Source organism: Stegostoma tigrinum, chromosome 10 (assembly GCF_030684315.1).
Source record: "Stegostoma tigrinum isolate sSteTig4 chromosome 10, sSteTig4.hap1, whole genome shotgun sequence".
In the NCBI taxonomy this organism is placed as follows: domain Eukaryota; kingdom Metazoa; phylum Chordata; class Chondrichthyes; order Orectolobiformes; family Stegostomatidae; genus Stegostoma; species Stegostoma tigrinum.
In genome coordinates, this window is record NC_081363.1 from 30,175,745 (window position 1) to 30,202,693 (window position 26,949).

The window sequence follows — 26,949 nt, forward strand, 5'->3', positions numbered from 1 at the left end:
GGGCGTAGTGTACTCTGTACCTGTTTGGTTACTTCCTCTTGAACTGGCCCTAACTATTCTAATTCCAAAACAAAAGCAAAAAATACCCTGGTGCATGAAGTTTGATATAAAAACAAAATGCTGGAGAAACTCGGCAGATATGGCAATGCCTGTGGAATGAGAAACGTTAACTATTTCTTTCTCAATAGATGTTGCCAGAACTGTGTGGAGTTTCTCCAGCAGTTTTACTTTAATCCCATCTTGATTTCTTTCCATTTTCAATATAACTTATCAACTTTCAAATTTAACTTTGTCATGGCACAGTTTTTGAACAATATCAAGAGTCATTTGTGCAACAAGCATTCCGGGCTGCAAGAGTGTACAGTAAAAACGTTCTATTAAATTTCCACTTTGTTCTTTGACCGAGAATGTGCCCTCTTCTTACCAATTCTTCCAAAAATGTAAACAATCTTACATTATTTTCATACATTTTCAGAAAGGGTGTGCTATTGATAAATTAATTTCAAGACATAAGTACGGAGATGTGCATTTTGATAGAAAGAATAAGGCATTTCTTGGATTATTAGAATCTGAACAGGGTGGAAGAACAAAGGAAGAAGGCTTACAAACTCGCAAATCACTAACACACCTCACAATGCAAGTTAATAAAAAGGTCAACGAAAAATGCAAGCAGAGCATAGGGATTTCCTGCTCCCTTTCTGTTCTAAAGGGTTAGAATTGAAACGCACAAAAGTTAAGTTAAACTTCTTCAGAACCTTGGCTATGCCATATTTGGAATTTTTGTACAACTGTGGTTTCCATAGAATAAAAATGAAAAAAGGCACAATGTGAATTCACAAATATGATACCAGAACACAGAGATTAAAAAAAATGATTTGATGAGCTAGATGAACGATGAGAAACTTTAGGGGTGCCCAAACCTATATCTCAAATAAAAGACATTTGCTAATATATCCAATGATGAATTCAGGAGCAACATCTTAATCCAAAGGAAGGCAAGAATGTCAGTCATGCTGTTACACGTATGGAAAATTCTAACCTTAGTCATCTCCATGCTAAACCTAAACTGACCACCACAGACTCATATGATGTACAAAATGCAGATGGCTGCAGTGTTGCTGCGCACTCCGCAAAACACTCTCAATCTCTCCATTTCTACATGCAAGAAACTCAGCTTGTTCTTGAATGTTGCTAAAGCATGACTCATAGCAACCTAGAGATGGTTAAATATTCCACCCTCCAACTATGTTGAGTGCTTCCAATACCTCGACTACTGCTTCCAACAAAAGACTACCATTGATGAGGTAATCAAATAGTGCATGAGCTACATTAGCACAATAATGGCAAGGAAATACTTGACAACAAATACCACCGCAGGCAAAAGCAAAAATCACTACAATATTCTTGTTGTGCAGTGGGACCTGGCACTGTGTACCAGTAACGCAGGAATGCTAGAGAATCTGTATCAGCAATGTTATTGATGTATTCTCCAGATTCAACAGTAGGACCATCAAACAAACACATATGTCCTTGTTAAAGCTAACACCACAAGCATTCAGGCACAACAACTGCGAGATGAACATGGAGTGAACACCATATCCAGATGTTTTAAAAATGTCTCCCCTGCCAGGTTCTGAATTCTCGGTTCTCAAACGATCGGCATATCAGGGAAGTCAAAGGAAACATGGCACAGACACTCAAGATCTCCATAAAGCATGACAACATTGACACTAATGACTGGGAAGAACTTATTACCAGTCGTTCAAAATAATGACAACTTATCCAAATGTCTTAATGATGTGACAGAGCAGTGGCAGAGGAGAAAAGAAAAAGAAGCAAATCCTGCATTCGAGGTCCCACTACCTCATGTGGTGTCATGCCCCATGTGCCTAAAGATCTTCAGGTCAAGAATCAGCCTGTTCAGTGAAATGAAAACACACAGCAGAAACTCTCAACCTCAAGAACCCATCATCCTTGATTCGAGGATCAGCCAAAGGTGCTATTATGTACTCAGTTTTTCTACTTAGTTTCTGCAAACATTTGGCTCAAAAGATAGATCAATCTAAAAATGATTTACTTCTGCATGGACCATCATACATATGCCTGCCCTGGAGAGTATTTAATTGTCCTGAACTTCTTATGCTCAGGAGATAAAGCTTAATTTATTACTTCTGGGCTGTGGATTTATTAGTTCTTTGTTCTGCTTGTCTTCTCAACACTTCCAAATTACTTTCAAGTGATTGTTTTCTCTTGCCACAACATACTTCTTCCACGAGCTTCAAACTTGGTCATCCTCCAGCATTTGTTCCCTCACAAAATTCAAATTATGACTCAGCTTCACCTGCATTATACTTGGTAACAGAAGAAATTAATGTGTTGCTCTGCTGACAGGTCAGGTCCAGTCAACTATCAACTATCTCCCTGTAAGCTGAGGGCCATATAAAGTCAAAACTGCATTTTACTCTTCCTACCAGCACCCAGATAAAGTGAAACCAAGGAACCTCCCTAAGCTTCTTCAATCTACATGCCAATGAAGCATATTCTTCAAACAGACTTTGAGGTTATTTATCTATAATCATAATCTCTTCTTTTATTTGATGAAGTAAATGGATTTTACAACCTTTCTGAGTTAAATGAATGTTCTTAAACTAATTTAGCTCTAACTGCCAAAACAACAGATCTCTCTAGCTTGCTTTTCTTGCAAGGATTACAGACATCACGTTTCCATTTCTTTAGCTGAGTACAACCAACTGCTATTTTGTGAACTTACTTTTAGCTATTGATCTCTTAAGGTTACATGGCCCCAGCATTGCAAGTGCAATAGATTCCAAGTTTGTCTTAGTTCTATTAATTTCATTTTCAATTTTAATTCTGAATATGGAAATTATTTCCTACAATACATGAACCAGATAATCTCAAAATAGGGAAAGCTAGATAAACATGAAAGGAAAAAAAAACAGAAATATGTGCAGATATGGTTAGATTAAGTAGGAAGGAGGTTATCATAAAACTCAAATGCACCATAACTCAGTTGGGCTGCCCATTTTACTATTTGACCTTTATGCTTTTATTAAATCTATGGTAACCTTCCAGTCAAATAAAAACATTTTATCTTCATTTACTATAACTCTCAGTAGTGTCATCATTATGATGTCAATGTATTCAAAGAATTTGAAATACCTCTCAGTTCCTATCTAAGTCAACACAAGGAATCATTATGTTTTCTTAATAAATAAAAAAAACTCTGAAGAAATCAATTTAGAAAGGCACATTAAGCGCAATTAAGTCAGTTGGTTTAATCTGTTAACAATATTTACCTAGAATGTTTTTAACATACAAGTGGCAGCTTTATATGATACAATACAACACAGTGCGGAAACAGGCTCTTCAGCTCACCAAGCCCATGCCGATTCGTAATCCTTATGTAGACTTTCTGTCTCATAAGAAAATCGTTCACACTGTGATGGTAAGCTCAGTGTTAAGCATCTACTTAACCTACTATGGCTCAGGAGCCCCACTCTGGCAGAAGAGTCTCTGTTTCAAGGAACACAGAACAGTACAGGCCCTTCTGCCCACAATGTTGTGCCGACTTATTCATTTACTGTAGAGGACGATAACGGACTGAGATGGTGCCCATTTCACTGATCTATGTTTCCTCAAGGCCCATGGTCTCAGCCAGCTGAGTTTTTCATTTCTCTTCACCATCTACAAGGCACATGCCAGGAACCTTATGAAATACTTTCCATCTGTCCAGATGAATGCAGATCTAGCAGCACTCAAGAAGCACGAATTCATTTGATCCAAACAGTGTATCTGATTGACACAGTATTCACCAACTTCAACATTCACTCCTTTTATGACCGATGCACAGTGACAACAGTGAGCACCATCTACAAGATACACTGCATTAATTCACCAAAGCTACTTTAGTACTTTCTAAACCCATGCCCTCTACCACCTGGAAGGACATGGGCAGAAGACACCAGAGGACATCAATAGCAAGTCACACATCATCTTTACTTGGAACTATATTAGTGTTCCTTCACCATTGCTGGGTCAAAATCCTGGAACATCAATCCTAACAGTACTGTAGTGTTGTCCTCACAACTAAAGGACTACAGCAGTTCAGGAATGCAGCTCACCAACACTTTCTCCAAGAAAATTAATGCTGGCCTGCAGAGCAACATTCATATCCCACAAATGAATAGAGAGCATATGTCAGGTGATGGGGAAATGTGGATTAGTGGTAATGTCAATAAACTTGTAAAGCAGTGGCCCAGGCTAATGCCCCAGAAAATGTGTTCAAATCCCACTAGAGCAGCTGCTGGAATTTAAAATCAATCAATAAGTCGAGAACACAAAAACGAGTCATAATAATGGTGACCATAAAACTATCATTAATTATTGCAAAAATCTTCCTATTAAAAAAATCTATAAAAACTCACCTTGTGCAGCAGCACCCTCTTGTTATCGGTGGCAGCAGTGCGAGCCTGAGTGCCGACGGGAAGTTAAGGTCGTTTTTTTTTAGGGGTATAAAAACTCACCTCGTGCAGCAGGAAGTAATATATTTGGGCGGTTGCTTTACCTGAAACACTGCTTAGGTAGTGTCTCTCACCCATCCTCCTCCTCTAACCAAAAAAAAAGGATCTGAGCGTTGATTTGGTAGAATTACTTTTCTTTTCTTTTTCAACAGTCTGTGTGAGAATTCAGAACTGAGGAATGGGTGCCAGGGCAGTTGCATGCTCCTCCTGTAGAATGTGGGAGGTAAGGGTCACCACTATTGACCCCAAAGACTTCATCTGCGGGAAGTGCACCCAATTCCAGCCCCTCAGAAACTGCTTTAAGGAACTGGAGCTGGAGGTGGATGAACTTTGGGGCATTCGGGAGGCTGAGGGGCTAATTGAGAGGAGTTACATGGAGGCAGGTACAGGAAAAAGATAGGTGGGTTACAGCCGGGGACAGAAAGGGAACAGACAGACAGTAATTGATACCCTGTGGCCATTCTCCTCAATAACAAGTAAGCTGTTTTGGATACATCTGGGGGGGGGGGGGATGACTTACCAGGGGTAAGCCACAGGGTATAGGTCTCTGGCGAAGAATCCGTCCCTGTTGCTCGGAAGGGAAGGGAACAGAGGAGGAGAGCATTAATCATTGGGGACTCCATAGTTAGGGGGGCAGTTAGGAGATTCTGTGGGAGCAAGAGATCCTCATGATTGGTGTGTTGCCTCCCAGGTGCCAGGGTCCGTGGCATCTCAGATCATGTCTTCAGGATCCTTTAGGGGGAGGGGGTGCAACCCCAAGTCGCGGTCCACATAGGCACCAACAACATAGGTAGGAAAAGGGATGGGCATGTGAGGCAGAAATTCAGGGAGCTAGGGTGGAAGCTTAGAGTTACAACGAACAGAGTTGTTATCTCTGGTTTGTTACCCGTGCCACGTGCTAGCAAGGTGAGGAATAGGGAGAGAGAGCATTTGAACACGTAGCTGCAGGGATGATGCAGGAGGAAGGGTTTCAGAAAACTGGATAATTGGGGCTCATTCTGGGGTAGGTGGGACCTCTACAAAAGGGATGGTCTACACCTGAACCAGAGAGGTACCAATATTCTGGGGGGGAAATTTGCTATTGCTCTTCGGGAGGGTTTAAACTAATTCAGCAGGGGTATGGAAACTTAAATTGTAGCTCCAGTGTACAGGAGGTTGAGAGTAGTGAAGTCACAAATAAGGTTTCGAGGTCATTGGAGTGTACCGGCAGGCAGGGAGGTGGGTTGAAGTGTGTCTACTTCAATGCCAGGAGCATCCGGAATAAGGTGGGTGAACTTGCAGCATGGATTGGCACCTGGGAGTTCGATGTTGTGGCCATCTTAGAGACATGAATAGAGCAATGGTTGTTGCAGGTTCCAGGGTTTAGATGTTTCAGTAAGATCAGGGAAGGTGATAAAAGAGGGGGATGTGTGGCATTATTAGTCAAGGACAGTATTACAGTGGCAGAAAGGACGTTTGATAAGGACTCGTTTACTGAGATAGCATGGGCTGAGGTTAGAAAAAGGAAAGGAGAGGTCACCCTGTTGGGAGTTTTCTATCGGCCTCCAAGAAGTTCTAGAGATGTAGAGGAAAGGATTGCCAAGATGGTTCTGGAATAGGAGCGATGGTAACAGGGTAGTTGTTATGGGGAACTTTAACTTTCCAAATATTGACTGGAAATGCTATAGGTCAAGTACTTTAGATGGGTCAGTTTTTGTCCAATGTGTGTAGGAAGATTTCCTGACATAATATGTAGATAGGCCAACAAGAGGTGAGGCCACTTTGGAGTTGGTTCTGGGTAATGAACCAGGCCAGGTGTTAGATTTGGAGGTAAGTGAGCACTTCGGTGATAGTGACCACAGCTCAGTTACACTTATTTTAGCGATGGAAAGGGATAGGTATATACCGCAGGGCAAGAGTTATAATTGAGGGAAGGGCAATTATGAGGTGATTAGGCAAGATTTAGGAATGCATAGGATGGAGGAAACTGTAGGGGTTGGGCACAACTGAAATGTGGAGCTTGTTCAAGGAACAGCTAATGTATATCCTTGATAAGCATGTACCAATCAGGCAGGGAGGAAGTGGTCAGGTGAGGGAGCCATGGTTTACTAAAGAAGTTGAAACTCTCCTCAAGAGGAAGAGGGAGGCTTATGTAAAGATGAGGTGTGAAGGCTCAGTTAGGGCGCTTGAGAATTACAAGTTAGCCAGGAAGGGCCTAAACAGAGAGCTAAGAAGAGCCAAGGGGGGACATGAGAACTCTTTGGCAGGTAGGTTCAAGGAAAACCCTAAAGCATTCTATAGGTATGTCAGGAACAAAAGAATGACTAGAGTAAGATTAGGGCCAGTCAAGGACAGTAGTGAGAAGTTGTGCGTGGAGTCCGAAGAGATAGGAGAGGCGCTGAATGAATATTTTTCGTCAGTATTCACACAGGAAAAAGACAACGTGGTCGAGAAGAATACTGAGATACAGACTATTAGACGAGACGGGACTGAGGTTCACAAGGAGGCGGTGTTAGCAATTCTGGAAGGTGTGAAAATAGATAAGACCCCTGGGCCGGATGGGATATATCCTAGGATTCTCTGGGAAGCTAGGGAGGAGATTGCAGAGCCTTTGGCTTTGATCTTTATGTTGTCATTATGTTCAGGAATAGTGCCAGAAGACTGGAGGATAGCAAATGTTGTCCCCTTGTTCAAGAAGGGAAGGAAGGACAATCCTGGTAATTACAGATCAGTGAGCCTTACTTCAGTTGTGGGTAAAGTGTTAGCAAGGATTATAAGAGGTAGGATTTACAATCATCTAGAGAAGAATCATTTGATTAGGGATAATCAACATGGTTTTGTGAAGGGTAGGTCGTGCCTCACAAACCTTATTGAGTTCTTTGAGAAGGTGACCAAACAGGAGGATGAGGGTAAAGTAGTTGATGTGGTGTATACATATTTTAGTAAAGCGTTTGATAAGGTTTCCCACAGTAGGCTATTGCATAAAATACGGAGTCATGAGATTGAGGGTGATTTAGCGGTTTGGGTCAAAAATTGGCTAGTTGGAAGAAGACAGAGGGTGGTGGTGGATGGGAAATGTTCAACGTGGAGTTCAGTTACTAGTGGTGTACCACAAGGATCTGTTTTGGGGCCAGTGCTGTTTGTCATTTTTATAAACGACCTGGATAAGGGCGTAGAAGGATGGGTTAGTAAATTTGCAGATGACACTAAGGTCGGTGGAGTTATGGATAGTGTGGAAGGATGTTGCAGGTTACAGAGGGGCATAGTTAAGCTGCAGAGATGGACTGAGGGGTGGCAAATGGAGTTTAATGCAGAAAAGTGTGAGGTGATTCACTTTGGAAGGAGTAACAGGAATACAGAGTACTGAGCTAATGGTAAGATTCTTGGTAGTGTGGATGAGCAGAGAGATCTCAGTGTCCATGTACATAGATCCCTGAAGGTTGCCACCCAGGTTGACAGGTTTGTTAAGAAGGTGTACGGTGTGTTAGGTTCTATTGGTAGAGGGGTTGAGTTTCGGAGCCATAAGATCATGTTGCCGCTGTACAAAACTCTGGTGCGGCTGCACTTGGAATATTGCGTACAGTTCCGGTTGTCGCATTATAGGAAGGATATGGAAGCATTGGAAAGTGTGCAGAGGAGATTTACCAGGATGTTGCCTGGTATGGAGGGAATGTCTCATGAGGAAAGGCTGAGGGACTTAAGCTGTTTTCGTTAGAGAGAAGAAGGTTAAGAGGTGACTTAATAGAGACATTCAAGATGATCTGAGGATTAGATAGGGTGGACAGTGAGAGCCTTTTTCCTCAGATGGAGATGGCCTGCATGAGGGGACGTAGCTTTAAATTGAGGGGTAATTGATATAGGACAGATGTCAGAGGTAGATTCTTTACTCAAAGAGTAGTAAGGGCATGGAATGCCCTGCCTGCAACAGTAGTAGACTTGCCAAGTTTAAGGGCATTTAAATGGTCATTGGACAAACATATGGATAATAGTGGAATAGTGTAGGTTAGATGGGCTTCAGTTTGATTTCATTTGTCAGTGCAACATCGAGAGCCAAAGGGCTGGACTGCGCCATAGTGTTCTATGTTCTTCACCAATATCTTCTGGAGAAGGGAATCTGCTGTCCTTACATGGTTTGGGCCACATGTCAATATGATTGATTCTTGACTGCCCTCTGAAATGGCCCAGCAAGCCAATCAGTTCAAGGGAAATTTGGAATAGGAAACAAAGGCTGGTCTTTCCAATGATACCCATATCTCATGAAAGAATAAAGTAGTATTGTGCTTGATTTTGAGACATTGGTCACAAATTTTGAAGGATGTGTTGTTTGTATAATGATACCATTGCAGCTTGTCACATGCAATGTATTATTCTATTGGCACAATGGAAACGTGGAGATCTTGAGGCACAGATTCTCACAACCAGATTCGATGGTGATGGAAGGTCTGTTTATAACACAGCTAAACACATTGATTGTCAACGTGCAAATCCTCTCAATTCACTTAGGCAGTAACAGCAGATAGGATAGCTATACTTGATGTAGAGTGGGACCCCACAAGCTATAGCGTCTGGCTTTAGGCTTCTGATGTATTCCAACAAGATACAGCAAACAGATGAAAGCATGTACTTTGCTTGGGGCAAGCAGCTCTAAACATGGGACATTTTCAGAGATTAAAGGAGAAGTATGTACAAATTCTAATTTCTGTTTTGAGAATACATGGTACTATATATTTTATACTTTGAAGTCAATTAGAAGCCAATTCCGAACACATATACCAAGGTTTGTTGGAGAGTAATAATTTTTCTGCAGATTTACTCATAACTGCAATCGCTAAATGGCTCACATTTCTTTCGATCGGCAGGGGCTCATGGATTTCTGAATATCCCCAGAAGTCACGACAGCAGTACCACTCCCTAGTTTTACTTCCCCCTGCTTCTAACTTAAAGATGTTCAATTGTTCATTTTGACAACAAAGCCTTGAGAATGTATTCAAAACTAAAAGGAAGGCAGATAATGTTTCAGAGAGTGTTAATGTGCATGATGCTTCTCAGATACATTTTAATGAAAATTCTTGCTCAAGAGAAGGCTCAAATTAAATGCTGACGTTGAAATATTTCACAATTTTACGCATTTTTAAAAATCAATTTATAGGTAAATTTCACTTTTGGTCGATGTAATCATGACATTTGGAGAGCTGTAAGGAAAGGGCAAGACAATGGGGCTAGCTGATACGCTCTTGGCAAGAACTCGCACAGGGATTGCTGGCTGAATGATTTCCATCTGCATTATGGCCATTCTTTTATTCTGCAGTTACAAAGAATTCAAACTACACACCTGAAATGCACTCAGAACTTTTGTTTTCTTTCAATGAGGGTTTTAGCTATATGGGACACCAATTATAGCTTACTACTGATTAAGCTTGGTTGGTGGCTCTCGGTTAATCTAACTAAAAGCCAGACAAAATCTCAAAATAAAAACAAGACACTGAAAGCTACAAAGCCCTTTAAAGGTTACTAAACTTTGATATTTTTCAGGTGGGCTCAATATATTATAGAGCAGGGATTTACACCTTTTGCGGTGGTTAACTAAGTTATGCATATTTAGTCGACACAGTGGATGAGGGCAAGGAGAAATTTATATGATGGTTTTCAACTGATACAGCAGGCATATGCAGCAGCTGCAACAACAGAACTGTTCAGCAGAATGTTTTCAGAAAGACAGAAGGGCACATTTAAGATATCAAAACAGTTGCCACTAACAAAGGAGCGTTTAGTTTAAATTAACTTGCTTCCAATTTGCACAAAATTATTTTAAAAACTAAAGTTACTTGATGAAACTATATTTTAGTCCACTGTCTGTACATTATTATACATGTTTACAGAGAATACAATTTGTGCAACTTTTCCTCATCATTTTCCAATCACAAAACAATAAATTCATGAAGGACTTTGCTACAATCTCAGCTAAAATTATTAAGGACAAGTCAGATCCTGTATCAGATGTGCACAAGACCAGAAAACACAGCAGTTGAAGTAGGCCATTCAGCCCATCTAGCCTGCTCCACCATTCAATGACATTGTGACTGATCTGATCATTCTTGACTGCACACGTTTGCTTTTGCCCCATCACCCTTGACTCACTTACTGATCAAAAATCTATCTCAAGTTTGAATATGTTTAACAAGCAAGTCTCATGTCAGGTACAAATCCAAACAGCCAAGACTTCTGCAAACCTGAAATCAAAATGACTGTTTTCCCCTCCAAGTCAAAACAAAATTCTGGAACCTTTCAGCTGAAAGGTAATATTTTCTCTGTTTGTTTGAAAAACTCAATGAAAACAAAATCCCACTGCTCAGAACGTCTCTCTCACACCATTTTGTTTTAAAATCATGCTGCAAATAATACTGACAAGCTAATCATTAAATCCATTCATAGACACAGGCCAAACCCACATTATGACCAGTTTTAAATCTGAACTCTAAACTAAACAGTATTAAAATTATTTATAAATCATACACCTTACATCACTACACACCTTCAAAGTTTACTTCAAATCTACATCTTTCTAACATGCTGTTTGTCACCGGGATCCAAGATGCACACAGCATTCTGGTGTGATCTATAACCAATGACATTTCAAAATTCTTCAATTTGTTTTTATACTTAAATGTCTTGATATACTTAGTTCACACTTAATGTTATTTTGTTTGAGTCGCTCTCTTTTGGACCAATTTCTTTATCTTGGCATTTTGTGCTTAGAGTAATAGGGGTCTATAGCACAGACGGCCCTTCAACCTATCAAGTCTGCACCTGCCAAAAACATCCACCTAACAATTCTAATCACATTTTCTAGCACTTGGCTCATAGTCTTGTATGCCTTTACAATACAAGTATATATCTAAATACTTCTTAAATGTAATGAGGTTTCTGCCACTACAATACTTGTAGCCTGACAGTTCCAGATTCCCTCCATCCTCTGGGCGAGAGAACCTTTGTCCCTTAGCTTAAATCTTTGCCCTACAGTCACTGATCCTTCCACCAAAGGGAAATATTTCTTCCCATCTACCCTGTCTAAGCACTTCACAATTGTATATATCACAACTGTGTCTCCTGTACTCCAAGGAAAGCAATCCCAATCTATCCAATCTCTCTTCATAACTAAAGTTCTCCAGCCCAGGCAATGTCTTGAGTACATATCCTCTATACCCTCCAGAGTACTGTCTCATCCCTCTCTTAATGTGGATTCCAGAATTGGATACAATACTTTAGCTGTGGCCTAACCAGCATAACCTCTCTCCTCTTAAACTCTACACCTCAACTTACAAAAGCAAGTATAGTATCAGCCTTCTTAACCATTTTACCTCCTTGTCTTGCCATCTTAAGGGACTCATAGGCATGTATGTCAAAATCCCTCTGATCTTCTGTGATACCCAGGGTCCTACCATTCATGTATAGCGTTCTCCTGTTTGTTCTGCCCACGTGCATCACCTCTCATTTATCCAGATTGAATTGCATTCGCCATTGATCAGCCCATATGAGTAGTCTGTCTACATCTTCCTATAATTAGGGCTATCCTCCTCACTATTTACCACCCCACCAATTGTCATATCATTCACAAACTTACTCAGCAACCCTCCTACATTCAAGTCTAAATCATTTATATGAACCAGAACAACAATTGCCCCAAAAACAGCCCGTAAGACCCCATCAAACACATACTTCCAGTTAGAAAAACACCCCTTGGCCATCACCCTGTGTGTTTTGGGTTATGTGTTGCACATTACCCCAGATCAAAATCATCCCACATCAGGACCCGACTGATTTTATGAATGTTGTTTCCATAATTAGGAACACAAGTAGAATCCATACTGAAACAGGCCAGCCGTGATAACAGGGTTAACTTGTTAATTATCCCATTCATTAGTGCTCAGAATACACACAGGCCCATGAGCATCCTGAGGGAGACAGTGGCATAAAGGTAATGTCACTGGACTAGTAATCTAGATGACCAGGCTAATGTTTTAGGAACATGGCTTTGAATTTCATCACAGCAGATGGTGGAATTTGAATTCAATGATTAAATTAATTAATTGAGTTAACAGCTGGCCTTTTGAGAACCGTGTAATTGTGTTAACTGTGTCAAAAGCCCATCTAGTTCACAAAATCCTTCGTGGAAGGAAATCTACAAACATTAACTGCCAACTTTGCTTACACGCTAACTTCAGACCCACAGAAATGTGGTTGACCCCAGACTGCCCTCTAAATAGGCCAGCAAGCCAATGAGTTATATCAAGCCATCATGATGTCCAAACAAGATGAAATCAGAAGGAACACTAGTATCAATCGAGGCACTAGAATATGATGTCAAATTCAGACTTGTTGATCCTTCAAATTCCCCCTTACCAACATCTGAGGCTTGTGTGAAAATTGGGAAAGCTGCTCCACAGAGTAGTCAAGCAACAGCCCGACAATGACACCTACAGATAAACGTCCCAGACTTCATCACCATAATGACGAGATACAGCCGATCTAACTGATAGGACAAACCCATCAGAGAGAACTGCTGCACAGTCATATACAGTTCTGGAAGAGTTGACTGAGGAGTCCCCAATACTGACTCTGTATCCCATGACGTCTCATGGCATCAAGTCAAACATGAGCAAGGAAACCCCCAGCTGGCAAACACCTAACATCTATCCATTGGTTGATGAATCATTACTGTTCCACACTGAACAGCAACTGGAGGAAGCACAGAGGATCACAAAATCACAGAATGTACACCGAATGGGAAACTTCAATTTCCATCACCAGAATTGACTCAGATGACTATTACCAATCAAAATGATTGAGTCCTAAAGGATGTAGCTGTTATACTGGATTTGTGGCAGGTGGTAAGAGAAGCAACAAATGGGAAAAATTTACTTGGCCTCATCCTCACCGATCTTCTTGCTGCAGATGCATCTGTCTGTGATGGTATCAATAAGAATGATCACTGCACAGTCCTTGCGGAAACAAAGTCCCATCTTCACATTATGGTTACTCCCCATTGTGTTATGTGGCCCTATCATCGTGGTCAATGGACAAGCTTCAAACATATCTAGCAACTCCAAAATGGGGCATTAATGAGGCATTGTGGGCCATCAGAAGCAGTAGAATTATATTCTGTCACCTCATGGTCACAGAATCATAGAATGCTCACTGTGCAGAAAGAGGCCATTCACCTCACAGAGTGTGCACCGACCCTTCGAAGATCATCCCACCCTGCCACCATAACCCCACATTTACCATCCCTAATCCACCTAGCCTACACACCTCTGGACACTACGGACAATTTAGCATGATTAATCCATCTATTCCGTATATCTTTTAAGTGCTAGAGGAAACCAGAGTACCCACAAACACAGGGAAAACATGAAAACTCCACACAGGTAGTCACCCAAGGCTTGAATCAAAGCCATGTTCCTGGCACTGTGAGGCAGCAGTGTTAACCACTGAGCCGTCATACCACCCTGCACTATATATTGTCCACTTTACCACTAGAATCGGGCTAGAAGATTAACTGTAATTCAATGAAGAGTGCAGGAAGCCATGCTAGGAGCAAAACCAGACGTACACAAAAATGTAGTGTCAGCCTTGTGAAGGTACAACACAGGACCAGCTGAATGCAAAACAGCATAAGTAGCATGCAATCAACAGGGCTAAGTGATTCCACAAGTGAGATAAAAGTTCTGCAGTCCTTGCAGTCGAGTATTCCACAAATATCCCCCATCCTCAATGACAGGAGTCACAGCACTTAACAACAAAAGGCTGAAGTATTAGCATCCATCCACTCAGCATTTCTGGCAGTAGATTGCACTATCTTGGTCTCCTTGTGAGCAGCATTCCCTCTTATTTTTATTCCCCTGATGTGGGGACCTCTGAAGTCTGTATTTGGTAGTGACTTTTGCGCAGCTTAAAGGATACACTGCTCAAGGTCTCCAGTGTCACTCGCCTTCAACCAATTTAATTCAAAGGAAATATATCAATGACTCCCTGAAGACTTCCTTCAAGAAATGCAACTTAGGTGTCAAAGGATGGGAGATCCTCGTTTAGAAGAAACCAACTTGGAGAAAACTCCTGTACAAAGGGACACAATTCTTTTAAGAACACCTGTCGACTAGAATATGGAGGAGCAACTAGAGAAAGCAATGCCAGAAATTCAGAGGCCAAGGGCCAATTCTACCACCCAGAAACATTCACAGGCATGCAACTAAAGTTGGCCTAGCCAACTCTGCCCATGTCCTTAAATTTTAAAAATCTGTGTAGAGAAAAATGACAATGTTACATATCAGAACATTGTAAAAATATTAAAGAAATCAGAATATTAATTTTTACTGAAATCAACGAAAAGGAGACTGCCTCCCATTACTTACAATAAGTTTCTGAGCAGGAAAGGAGAGCACAGGAAAGGAACAGAATGGGAAATGAGAGAGGTAAAGACACACAAACACCCACACATACATTGAAGCCTGTGAAATTATAAATATGAATTTTGTAGTATTTCTGTTACATTGAATGATTAACTTCTGGTTTGCACTTTATTTCAATTATAAGTTCACTGCACTGCATATGTACAGTACAGTATTTCAATTTGCACATTGGTTTATTAAAGCAAGAAAATGTCCAGAGGAATTTAACTTGGCTTTAACGTGGATTTCTATAGGAACCTCTAACTAATTTATGCCATTTCACTTAAAGTAGCATTTAACAACATTAAATGTGTGTGAAAGACAATGGGAACAGCATATGCTAGAGAATCCTAGATAACAAAGTGTAGAGCTGGATGAACACATCAGGCCAAGCAGCATCTTAGGAGCACAAAGGCTATCAGAGATAATGGGAACTACAGATGCTGGAGAATCCGAGATAACAAAGTATCGAGCTGGATGAAGGGTCTAGGCCCAAAACATCATCTTTTGTGTTCCTACGATGCTGCTTGGCCTGCTATGTTCATCCAGCTCTACACTTTGTTCGAGCTGTGACCTGCATGGAAAGCTCCTAATCACATTTGCCATTTTTTCCAGAAAGCCTTTTCCATTTACAATTAGACATATGCATTTCCATTGCTTCATGCTCAAGAGCACTGAGTATTTTCCATTATGTTTACATATTCATCTATCTGGAAAAGTTTTGGTCTCAAATCTGTTTAAAATACAAAGTTACATGTACTTTTGCTGTCTTGAAAGTGCTGTCACCTTCCAAATCCATGTTTGCCTTTCTTACTCCATGTTTGAACCTCAGTCAGGATTCCCACTTCTGCCACAGTACAGAAATAACTCTAATTAAAGTCACAACCTGCATCCTCTGTTGTCGTGACGCAACTCCTCATCATTCTTCTCAACTTGTCTACAACCCTTGACATGGTTAAGCGGGTCATGTTTTTCAAATGCCAATCTCTAGGTGAGTGAGACTGCCATTTTTTGACGCCACTGTTGCCCATCCAGCCTTAGCCAGAGAATCTCCTGCAATGGCTTCCTATTCAGTCTTCACAGTTTTCTCTGGAATTTCCCCCCAAAATTTGCTTGTAATATTCCTACTTTCAATTTATCAATGATAAAATTTTGAAAATTCTTTTGTGGGATGCTAGCTTCACTGGCAAGGTCAAAGGTAGCTGCTCTTCTCGACCTGCCTTCAGATGATGGTAAACAGTCTTCTTGAGCCGCTGAATTACATTTGATGCAGGTGCACCAACAGTACTATCAGGGAGATTGCTGCAAGACTTTAACCCAATTACACCAAAGGGGCAGCAATATGGTTCCAGTCAGGAAGGTGTCCTCTTAGTAGTAGGGGCTGTGGGTTTACAAGGTGCTGTTGAAGGATCTCTTGCAAAATACTACACTGAATCTTGTAGATGGCACATCTACAGCTTCTGTGTGCAGCGGTGGAGTGAATGGTTATCAATAGGTGATATTATCTAGGAAGGTGTCAAACTTCTCAAGTGTTGCTGGAGCTGCACACATCCAGGCAAATGGAGAGCACTCTATCCCACTTCTGATGTATACTTTGTAGAAGGTGGACAGGCCAATGGAAAATTAGGAGGCACGTGTGTAAAATCTCCAGATCCCAAACGCTGTTGGTAATGGTCAACGATAACTTCCTGCATGTTGATGGTGAGGAATTCAGTAAAGCTCAGGCTGCCACGGGCAGATAGTTTTTTTTGTCTCATTTGTGATGGCAATTGCTACGTGTGGCCATGAATACTACATAAGGAGTTACTAATATAACTAAACACTGGCATGAACAGCAAACATTCCTAGTTCTGACCATATGTTGGATAGAAGGTCAGCAATATGATGAAGCAGCTGAAGGTGGCTAAACTGGGGCAAAGCCCTGAAGAATTCCTGAAGCAATGTTGTATGGATGAAATGATTTGCTTCCAACAACCACAGCCTTTTACTGATCCTGATTTGAATTTCATAACTCTTCCATCCTCAATATTGCCTACTTTCATCTTTTATATCATCATTCTCTGCCCCATCTGCTTTCGAAAACCTCATCTATGTGTTTTTTACCTCCTAATTTGATGATTCTCTCTGTTTGCCTCCAATATTCCACCCTGCGTAAAATTGAGCTCACCAAAACTTTGAAATTACCACCATATCTCATTCACTCCATTCCCACAAGCCCATCTACTCTCTGCCCACCAATGACCCAATCTTAAAATTGTTGTCATCTCTCTGGTTCTTTTTACTAATTTAGTTTTTTTTATACACCACCTCCTTAAACTAAATTTCTGACATGATCTCATTACATCACCATGAGACTTCGAATTTAGCTGCATTCCTTTTAATACCTCATTATTTATTTTAACTCAACCTGTTCAGACGTGTTGCAGAACAGGTGGGACTTAAAGCCAGGCCTCCTGGTCAGGGGAAGGGATATCACTGTGCCGCAAGAGCCCCTTTATGCCTGGTTAAACTGTTCTTTTGATCAGCATGTTATTCATCTTAATCTTTTTTCTATTGAAAATTAACTGTTTTAAATTTCAAAATAGTCTGACGAAGGCCTACTCTCATCCCTTTACTCTCAAGCAAAAACCTCTTTCTGACTCAGGTATTTATCTATTCCGTTACCCTGACATCCGAATATTCTTTCCTGTTCAGCATGTCTATGTCAATACTATAGTAATAAGTTGCTATTTTGCTCTTGGTATTATGCTGTAAATACAATTTAGTCATTTTAAATATATGCACTGGCATATTCTTTATAACATTACTTTGTACTAGTGCCTTTAAAATCTAACATTATAGTTTTATACATAGTGTTTCGTTCATTCACTGTTTTGCCTTGGGTTTATGGACAATAAAAAAAGGTGCATTTATGTTCTCTCTGACCACACACCGGAGTATTTTTTTCTGTGATTTTTGAAAACTGCAGATAATATCAAGTGTGTTTTTAATCAATTCAGTTTTAGATTATCACCTCATATGTTGATTACCTTGAAGACATTCAACATTTCTTATGAAAAGCGAGATTTCACTAATTTCACAAAAATAATTAGACAAAAGTGGCTTAATGATATTTTAGGTCTTTAATACACTAAAATTGCTGAAGAAACAGTGGGTGGAACTGAATCCAGCTCATCACATTGGAAACCATGGTGACTGCAACAAACTCAATTGTGCAAGAGGTTCCAAGTCAGTCTCCAGACTGCAGCAAAATCACCCTGCAGAAAGACAGCAAAAAGAGCTTTGGCAGGATTCCTTGCTGACAATGGCGGGGGGCCAATTGTGAAAACTACTGAGACAACTGACACCCATTATCTTGCACAAACGGCAATCAACAGTGGCTCAGGGATTAAATGATGCATGGTGTTCCCAAAGACTGTCTAACAACTCGTGTCGGTTTGATCCATGGCCTCCTGGGGTGGAGTCACTAATAGAACATAGAACAGGACAGCACAGTGCAGGCCCTTCTGCCCACGAAGTTGTGCTGAACTCTTACCCTAATCCTAAGGTCTATCTAACCTCCAGCCCTACCTTATACTATCATCAAACAATGTATTGTCACAAACGTTTGTGCCCAATCGAGGCACCTCACATTGGGAGGCTGCTAAGAGGTATCCTCATCCCGAGCCTATCTTTAGTAAACTAGGGCAAACTTAGGCCTCTTTGAATGCACTGCCTGCCACTGTCATCATCCAACTGGGTCTGACGGCAATGAAGCAGCTGTCAGTTTCTGACTGCTTGCTAACTTTCAGCAGTTGGAACTTCCAATACCTAGGTTCTGAATCTTGGTAAATTTCCAACAGCCGTTTAAGAAGCTGATGTGATTCACTTCAGACCAATTAAAACTCACCCAACTGAAGTTCTTAGTTGCATTTGATACCACATCATATTTCACAAAGCAGTTGATATACAGGCATGTCCTTTAATAGGAAATTCAGTGCAAAATTTGCTCTTCTCTATCACTTGTTAATAAAAATGCTAAAGTTTCATTCTCTACAGAATCAAAAACATATTTTAATCCCATCATTTTAGCCTTACATGAATAAGAACCTTTTGCAGATAATATTATGAAGTAATTGGCATCTCTGTTTTAGAAAACTAAATCACAGAATTATTACGAAGCAGGAGGCAGCCATTTGGCCCATCATGTCTGTCTCAGCTCTTCCAACAAGTATTATGCCTTTGTGCCATTCACTGACTTTTATCCCATACATTATTTGAATGGAAAAAATAATCATCCATCGCACTCCAGAATGCCTCAACTGACTCTGCCTCCACCACACTCCCGCAGGCAGCACAATTGATACCCAAACTACTCGTTGTGTGAAAAAGCTTTACCACACATCACTTTTGCTAAAAGACAGACTTCAATAGAATCACCTCTTTTGGCTCCAAGGGAACAATACAGTCAATTCCAAAGTAACATACAAAACTGGAGCATTTCAAGATGTATTTAGAACACACCAGCATCCAACATTCCTTCTCAATGAGACGATACTAATAAACAGCATTACCCAAACAAATTAAAAATATTTCTACTTTTTTTCATGTCATTTCTTTCCATTTGGTTAAGACAGAGCTGTCAGTGGTGATAAGATACAAGAAAAAGCTTGACCTGCAGAAGCGTTCTAAAATTATATTAAATTAAATAAATGTACGCACACAGAAAATTAGAAAAATCATTGATTTAAACAAATCAGATGGTATCAGAAAATGACAATTTGCAGTATAAGTTTTCTAGCTTCCCCATAACAGAAAAACATGAGTTAAAATCGGTCAAACCCACATGTTTCATAAACTGAACAAATGCTGTAGTCAAACAATATAGTGTTTCAATTATTCTCCCTTACACCATCATCTATTGCTTCTCTTTTGCGGTTAATCTTGTACCCACCGTTCACAAAAGTAATTACATATGGAGTGAGCTTAATAATGAAACTCTAGGATTCCTCCACACTAACCATCAGAATTCATCAGACAGGCATATGAAACTACCCCAAAACATGCTTCACCAATAGCCAGTCATGTTCAATTCTGGGGTCAAACCATATTTCAGTAAAATAAAGCTGTGTTTTAGACTGGTTTGTCAACATGCTAAGAAGTGAATTTTTTCAAATGAGTCACTGCTTTTAGAGAATACCAGGGAAATCTGATATTCTCTGTTTCTTGGCGCCACTGGGAACTATCCAAGGAGAGGACCATGCCTTAGATTGTCACACTTCCTACTTCAGGCAGCTGGATGGAGCACATCATAATATGGATGAAATTCATTAATTAACTATGTTACGTTATAATGTTACATTGAAAAATGCCCATGCTTTTCCCCCTTTTTCTCTTTGCATTCAATACCCACATTTACAACGAAGATGCTTTGGTACTTTTTATGGCTTTGGCAAACTAAGCTATCAACACCATTATTTGCCTTAAAAAACTCTCAAATCTAACCTTAAAAAAGTTTCAAATTAAGCACAAATCAAATGTAAGGCCCATGAATTGAGTATTTATGATATAACTGCATTATCATACAAAGACTTTATTTTCTTACACAAAAAATTGATTAATTACCAATTCAAACAAAAATTACGAATAACAGGTTACATACAAGTTGTTAAATTACACCCTAACACAGTTTAATTTAATTAGGATCATTCTCTAATCAATCTTCTTAAATGGAAAGTGAGACAACCTGAGGTCTGGTCCCCTCTAGAACATTTCCCAATAACACTAGGAGATAGAGAGACCTTGACCAGCAGCGATTCAATTGAACGATTTTCACTCCTCAGGCGCGCTTGCATAAAACACGCCTTTATTTTACCAATCTATGGCTTGACCCCAATTGTGAAGTACGGTGCAGATCAAGATACAACCCACTCATCAGCCAACAATTTCTTTATAATTTATTCAGTCCTAGGATAATGCCTTAAGAAATTCTACGGGGAAATGATTAGCCTCCAAGAAACATAGTTATCCTCCATTCTGCTGGGCTTGATTGCATTTCCCATCTCCCTATTAGCCACTTTCCAATTACTTGGATTTTCTAGAATTCCTTTGTCAAAATGTTACCTTAATATTAAAGATGTTCACGTCATGACCACTCTAAGCGTGTCCTCAAAGTGCTCAGTGAATTATGAATTTATATAACACATTAAGTTTTACTTGCAAGTGCTTCAATGAAATAATAACCAGTAGCAAAAACTTTAATGTTAAAGAAGTTCGAAAGTTAGTTTATTATAGAACTATTGCTGAAAGTTACACAGTAAGAGAGTGATAGTTATTACTTAAAATAAAAAAGGTTAAAAATTAGGCACAATTAAAAGAGAGTTACAAAGATGAAAATAAGATCAATCTATTAATGTTATCCTTCTAAGTGCCTAGTTTCATTAGAAGCTTTGAATTCCTACAGCTTCAGAAGGTCCCATTAGGTTCATTAGTCAAATTCTAAATGTCTCCGTTTATGCTCGATGCCAAGGTTATGCATCAGGCCGTGTCTGTCTTTCTGGCTGAAGTGATACATCAATGGACTTGGAAACCATCTTTTAAGGCTCCTTCTGTCTATTTGGTATTTAAGTATTTTGTCAAGGATTTGAGCAAACTTAAGTTTGGAAACAAGTGGGTTTGGTAGCAGCTAAACTCAACAATCAGTGAGCAAACGAACTAGAAGCAGGAGTAGGCAATTCAACTCCTTGAGCCCATTCCACAAGGTGAATGAGAAGATTATTGCTGAACAACACCATCATTTTGCTTTAACAAGGTGTAGAGCTGGATGAACACAGCAGGCCAAGTAGCATCAGAGGAGCAGGAAAGCTGACATTTCAGGCCAACACCCTTCTTCACTTTGCTGATAATTGAGAGTAGGTTGGTGGGGCAACAATTGGTCAGACTGAATTTATCCTCCTTTTTTTTGACAGGATGTTCCTGGGCAAATAATTCCGGCTGTTAACCATACTGTAACTGCCATTTTAAAAACATGGCTAGAGAACTAGTGGTCAGCATTACAGCTAATACAGCCTTTGTGAAGTCCAATGTTCTCAGCTGTTTCCTTATATTAAATGGACAGAATCAAATTTGGCTGACGTTTGGCATGTGGCATTGTGGGATCCCTAGGGAGAGGTTCAAATGAATCAACCACACTGTTCTTCTGGCAGAAGATGGTGGCAAATGCTTCAACCCTGTTTTTTGCCCTGAAATGCTAGATTCCATTTTCATCAAAGACAGATATGTTTGTGAAGACCCCTCTTGTTAACTTCTTAATTGTTAGACACCACTCACGACTGGATTTAGGAGCAGTCTAGTGCTTTAATTTGGTCCATTGGCTTAGGGATGACTCAATTCTCTCTATAGCATGCTGTTTCCACTGTCTTTACATGTATCCCTTCAAACAAATGATGTGTTGCAGTTTCATCCATAACTCACTTTTAGGCATGCCTGGTGCTGCTTTTGACCTACTTTCCTGACTCGTTATTGCATCAGGGTAGGCAGCCTGGATTGATGGTAATAATAGTGATGAATAAGTCAGGCCCTGAGAGTAAAATTTGTGGTTGAACACACTTGTCACTTCTGTTACCCTATGGCACTCTGTCATTGCCAAGTTTTGGAGCAGCAAGATCTGTTCTAAACCCATAAAACACATAGTACTGTCTTCTCTGTCAGGATATATCTCAAGACTTTGTGCTAGTCATACCATCATGGATAGATGCATCAGCAGCATGCAGATTGGTAAGGAAGAGCTCAAGTAGGTTTTCTCTTTGTGTTGGATCACTCATCACCTTTCAATGTAAAGTCTGGTAGTTATGCCCTTCAGGGCTCAGCCAATTCAATCAAGTGTTACTACCAAGACAGTTTTGGCAATGGACATTGAAGACCCATCACAAATGTAATCTATGCTCCAGTCACCTTCAGTGCTTCTTTCAAGTGTGTTCAACAAAAATACTACTGATTCTTCAGTTGAGACAGGGAGGTGATAATCTGCAGGAGATTCCCTTGTCAATGTTTAACCTGATGCAAGCAGATTTCACTGGGTACAGAGTCAATATTGAGAACTTCCAAGCCACACTCTCTGACTGTAAACCTTGCACAGCTACCTCTGGTGGGTCTATCCTCCCAGTGTATGACTATGTCAGACTGTTGTTTGACACATCTGTGGAATAGCTATCCCAATTTTGGCATAGTTTCCCAGATTTTGGCCCGATAGATATACAAGGTTCCTAGTGCTGTCTTTTCGGAATCTTGGCCAATGCCAGCTCTGCCATTAGTTTTATTCTGCTACAGGTTTAGGTGGGGCTTTGATACTCTTGTTCCTATTCCTTACAGCTAGGCCATCTTAACTGCACATTGATATGTACCTGTGTTGCACATCCATTTTAAACACAAGTGCAAACAAATGTAAGATTACTGAACGAAGCTTCTATTTTTATTAATAAAAAAGCAAGTGTTGTTTCCAATTAAACTTCTGTGCCTTAACGTGAGACAGAAATAGGCTAATAACTGCCCAAAGCTACATTAATTGAAATGCACTCATCCTCAGTAAAAACCAAGTCGATAAAATTTGCATGATTTGAAGAAATAAAATTAACCTTCACCTTTATTTACTTTTAAAATGCTAAGCAGAAAACAAGTATCATTAGCTTATTTGACTACATGCATCAGCATGGCAATTTTCTGGATCACCTGATTTGCTGCAGGAGGTACCCCAGTAACTACTGTGTCCTGAATCTCCCGAGCAATGGTGATGAGAGGATTGCTACTGGGCTGGAGGAGTCTACTGACCCAACACTGCTGCTCATTCCTTCCAAAACCTTCTGATCCCAACTGTCAAACAAATGTGCAGCACAGTGAACCTTGGGAACGCCATGTGAACAGAGCAGAATCAGAGAAAGACAGAGTATGCACCATTTTTATGACACTAGCTATGTGTTTTCTGGTCCAGTATTTGAATCTCAGTGGGTGAACAAGCAGACAAATAATCAGTGAGCTACAGTAGATGGCAGAAAGCAATAGCTTATCCTACACTGATAACAGGGTATAGAGCTAGATGAACACAGCAGGCCAAGCAGCATCAGAAGAGCAGGAAGGCTGATGTTTCGGGCCTAGACCCTCTTTCAGAAATGAAGAATTTCTGAAGAAGGGTCTAGGCCCGAAACATCAGCCTTCCTGCTCCTCTGATGCTGCTTGGCCTGTGGTGTTCATCCAGCTTTACACCTTGTTATCTCAATATGTCCAGCATCTGCAGTTCCTACTATCTCTGAAATGCTTATCCTACTTTGCTTTGCTTCTGCCAATTTCCCATCAAGCTAACAGTAGATGACAAAAACATTTATAATATTCAAGGAAAAATATATAATGGGTTGAATCTTCCAGAAAGCTAATCACAGTCAGATTGCCATTCTGCACTTTTTTTTAATTACGTTGATCTAGAGCTCTAAATTTCAGGCCTAAACTTTCAAATCAGGCTTCTCAAAGAACGTGGAGTGCATCTGTTCAGGGGACCTTCCTATGCAGCTCAGGATGAGCACTGGAGGCCAAATAACACACCCTTTTTGCAATAGCAACTGCTGTATTCTGGGATTTCCAGATCCAAAATTCCTTTGACAAGCCACAGAGAGAAGCTAAGTATGTAAGCTAAGTGGATGAATGGGCTGGGTGCCAGGTGGGAGTTAAGGGGGCTGAGTGCCAAGTACATAGATGATAGGATACAGTGGAAAGTAAGTGGGAGGGCAAAGTCAGGTCAGATGGGTACAGGTGATCAATGTGAGTGTTTGATGTTCAGTTTTATATTTAGTCAGAAATTACAGCAGGTTTTAAACCCTCTGACATTTCCTGGGTAGCTATTCAGGCAAGTGAGTCAAATATTCCAAATTCACTGATTCTAACTCAGAGTTGGCAACTTTTCCATAATGTTCCAGATACAGGGCAATTACCCATTGGATATTTAACGTATTGGGGCAATTACTATGGAGTCAATGCACTGCGACTTGAGGGATTCCACATCTGGTTTACAACTGTCTGGAGTCCAGATGATCTGTGCCATTCTAATTCGTTCAAATAACAGTCAATTCTACATTCCATAGATTTATTAAAAAGTTCAAATTATTGTTTGTCAAAAATGAAGACTATTCATTAGATCATATATTCTTTGCAATTTGCTTGAAATAGGCCTTTTAAATCTTTAGAAGTCTTCAAATTGGACGTTCATTGTAAAAAGCAACAAAATCACATGACTTCATCATTTACTGGTTAAAAGTAGTCTGCCAAGTCTCATTTATTTTCATTGGGACTAGTGGTTGTAAAACTTTGTGAATAACTTCTATGCAAATCCCTGCCAAACATTAATTCTATTCACTGGGTTCACATACTGCTCACAAATCTTTACCATGGACAACAGTCTGACCTTGGCACATATAGTGGTGCCAAGTGCTTGAGGATAAATGACAGCTTTAATGATGAATGGGTTAAAATACAGTTGTTATTATGGAAAAATGTATAAAATGTAGAATTATATACTAGGAGATTTGTTGACGCTGTATTTGTACATCTACTTAGTACTGCACCAGTTGCCATTACACATGTTGATGCCAATCAGACATTTGCTGCAACACTTCATACAAAACCTAATTAATCTCCACACACTGTTCCTCCCCTCTCAAGACTGGCTGTTTGCCAGCAAGCCAATCTTTTTCAAATCAGTTCAGTTCCTTTTAAATATTAAGCATTAAGCAATCAAAATAAATTAATTTTAGAAGTTATGTATGCACGCAAATGGTCTGCACAGTGGTACATGTTCTAATATTATTTCATCCTGATGTGTCTAGCTTTCTTTGCCTTACAGACAAGATACAAACGGCTCATGGCTTGTCCTATACATTCATTCTGCTGACCTCTGAGATGACCTATGCAAAGGCAGTCATGCATTGCACTGTGGCATAAATCTTCACAGACAAGTAAAACCTGTTCTGTTTGGCACAAAGCCTTCTAGCTGCAAAAGCTACTCATATTTATGGAGGAGGGTAAGAAGGGGCCACATTTGCAGTGCATATTACCCTTCACCATGTGGACAACTTAGCATTCTAAAAACATTATTTGATGTATTTTAAAACCAAAAACAAGATCACAACAAATAAACATGTTTTGAAAGAAGTGCTAATTAATAACCAGGTGTTTTAATAACCAGGTGTTTAAGAAATTTCACGTTCAATTTATTTCTAACATTTTTAATTGTGTACGTACATAATGTAATATATGTCCAGACACCTTTAAGGTGGCTCCATGGATTTTGAGATCAACAGTCAAATTTCTGATACAATCAGCAATTTTATAATCAGTTCATAGTAGCCAATTAAGTATACATCAATCAGGAGTGGCACGGTGGTCAGCACAGCTGCCTCACAGCGCCAGGGACCTGGGTTCGATTCCACCTTCGGGCGACTGTCTGTGTGGAGTTTGCACATTCTTCCTGTGTCCGCATGGGTTTCCTCCAGGTGCTCTGGTTTCTTCCCACAGTCCAAAGATATGTAGGCTAGGTGGATTGGCCATGCTAAATTGCCCACAGTGTTGAGGGATGTGTAGATGTGGTGGGTTATAGGGGGATGGGTCTGGTTGGATACACTGAGGTTTCATGTGGACTTGTTGGACCGAACAGCCTGTTTCCACACTGTAGGGATTCTACAATTCTATTCTAATGTCCTAAAAGCAATTTTTTCCCCAAGGTGTTCTAAGTTTTTTTTCTATACAGGAGACGACGGAAATTAATTAGACCCTCATATAACTTAATAAAAAACACTTTTATAAAGATAAGATTAGATTATCTCAACCGATGGCCTAAGTATGTTGTACTTGAGATAGAATCATAGCACCCTGCAGTGTGGAAGCAAGCCTTTTGGCCCATCAAATCTGCACAGACTTTCTGAACAGCATCCCATCCAGAATCAACCTCTACCGTAAACCCTGCA

The 26,949-nt window shown here is 40.1% G+C and overlaps 1 protein-coding gene across 1 annotated transcript in view; it reads right to left on the minus strand.

Annotated features, from left to right (window-relative positions):
• mnat1 (MNAT1 component of CDK activating kinase) overlaps positions 1 to 26,949 on the minus strand; it is a 161,505-nt gene that overhangs the window by 65,386 nt on the left and 69,170 nt on the right. The gene's annotated exons all lie outside the window — the stretch shown is intronic.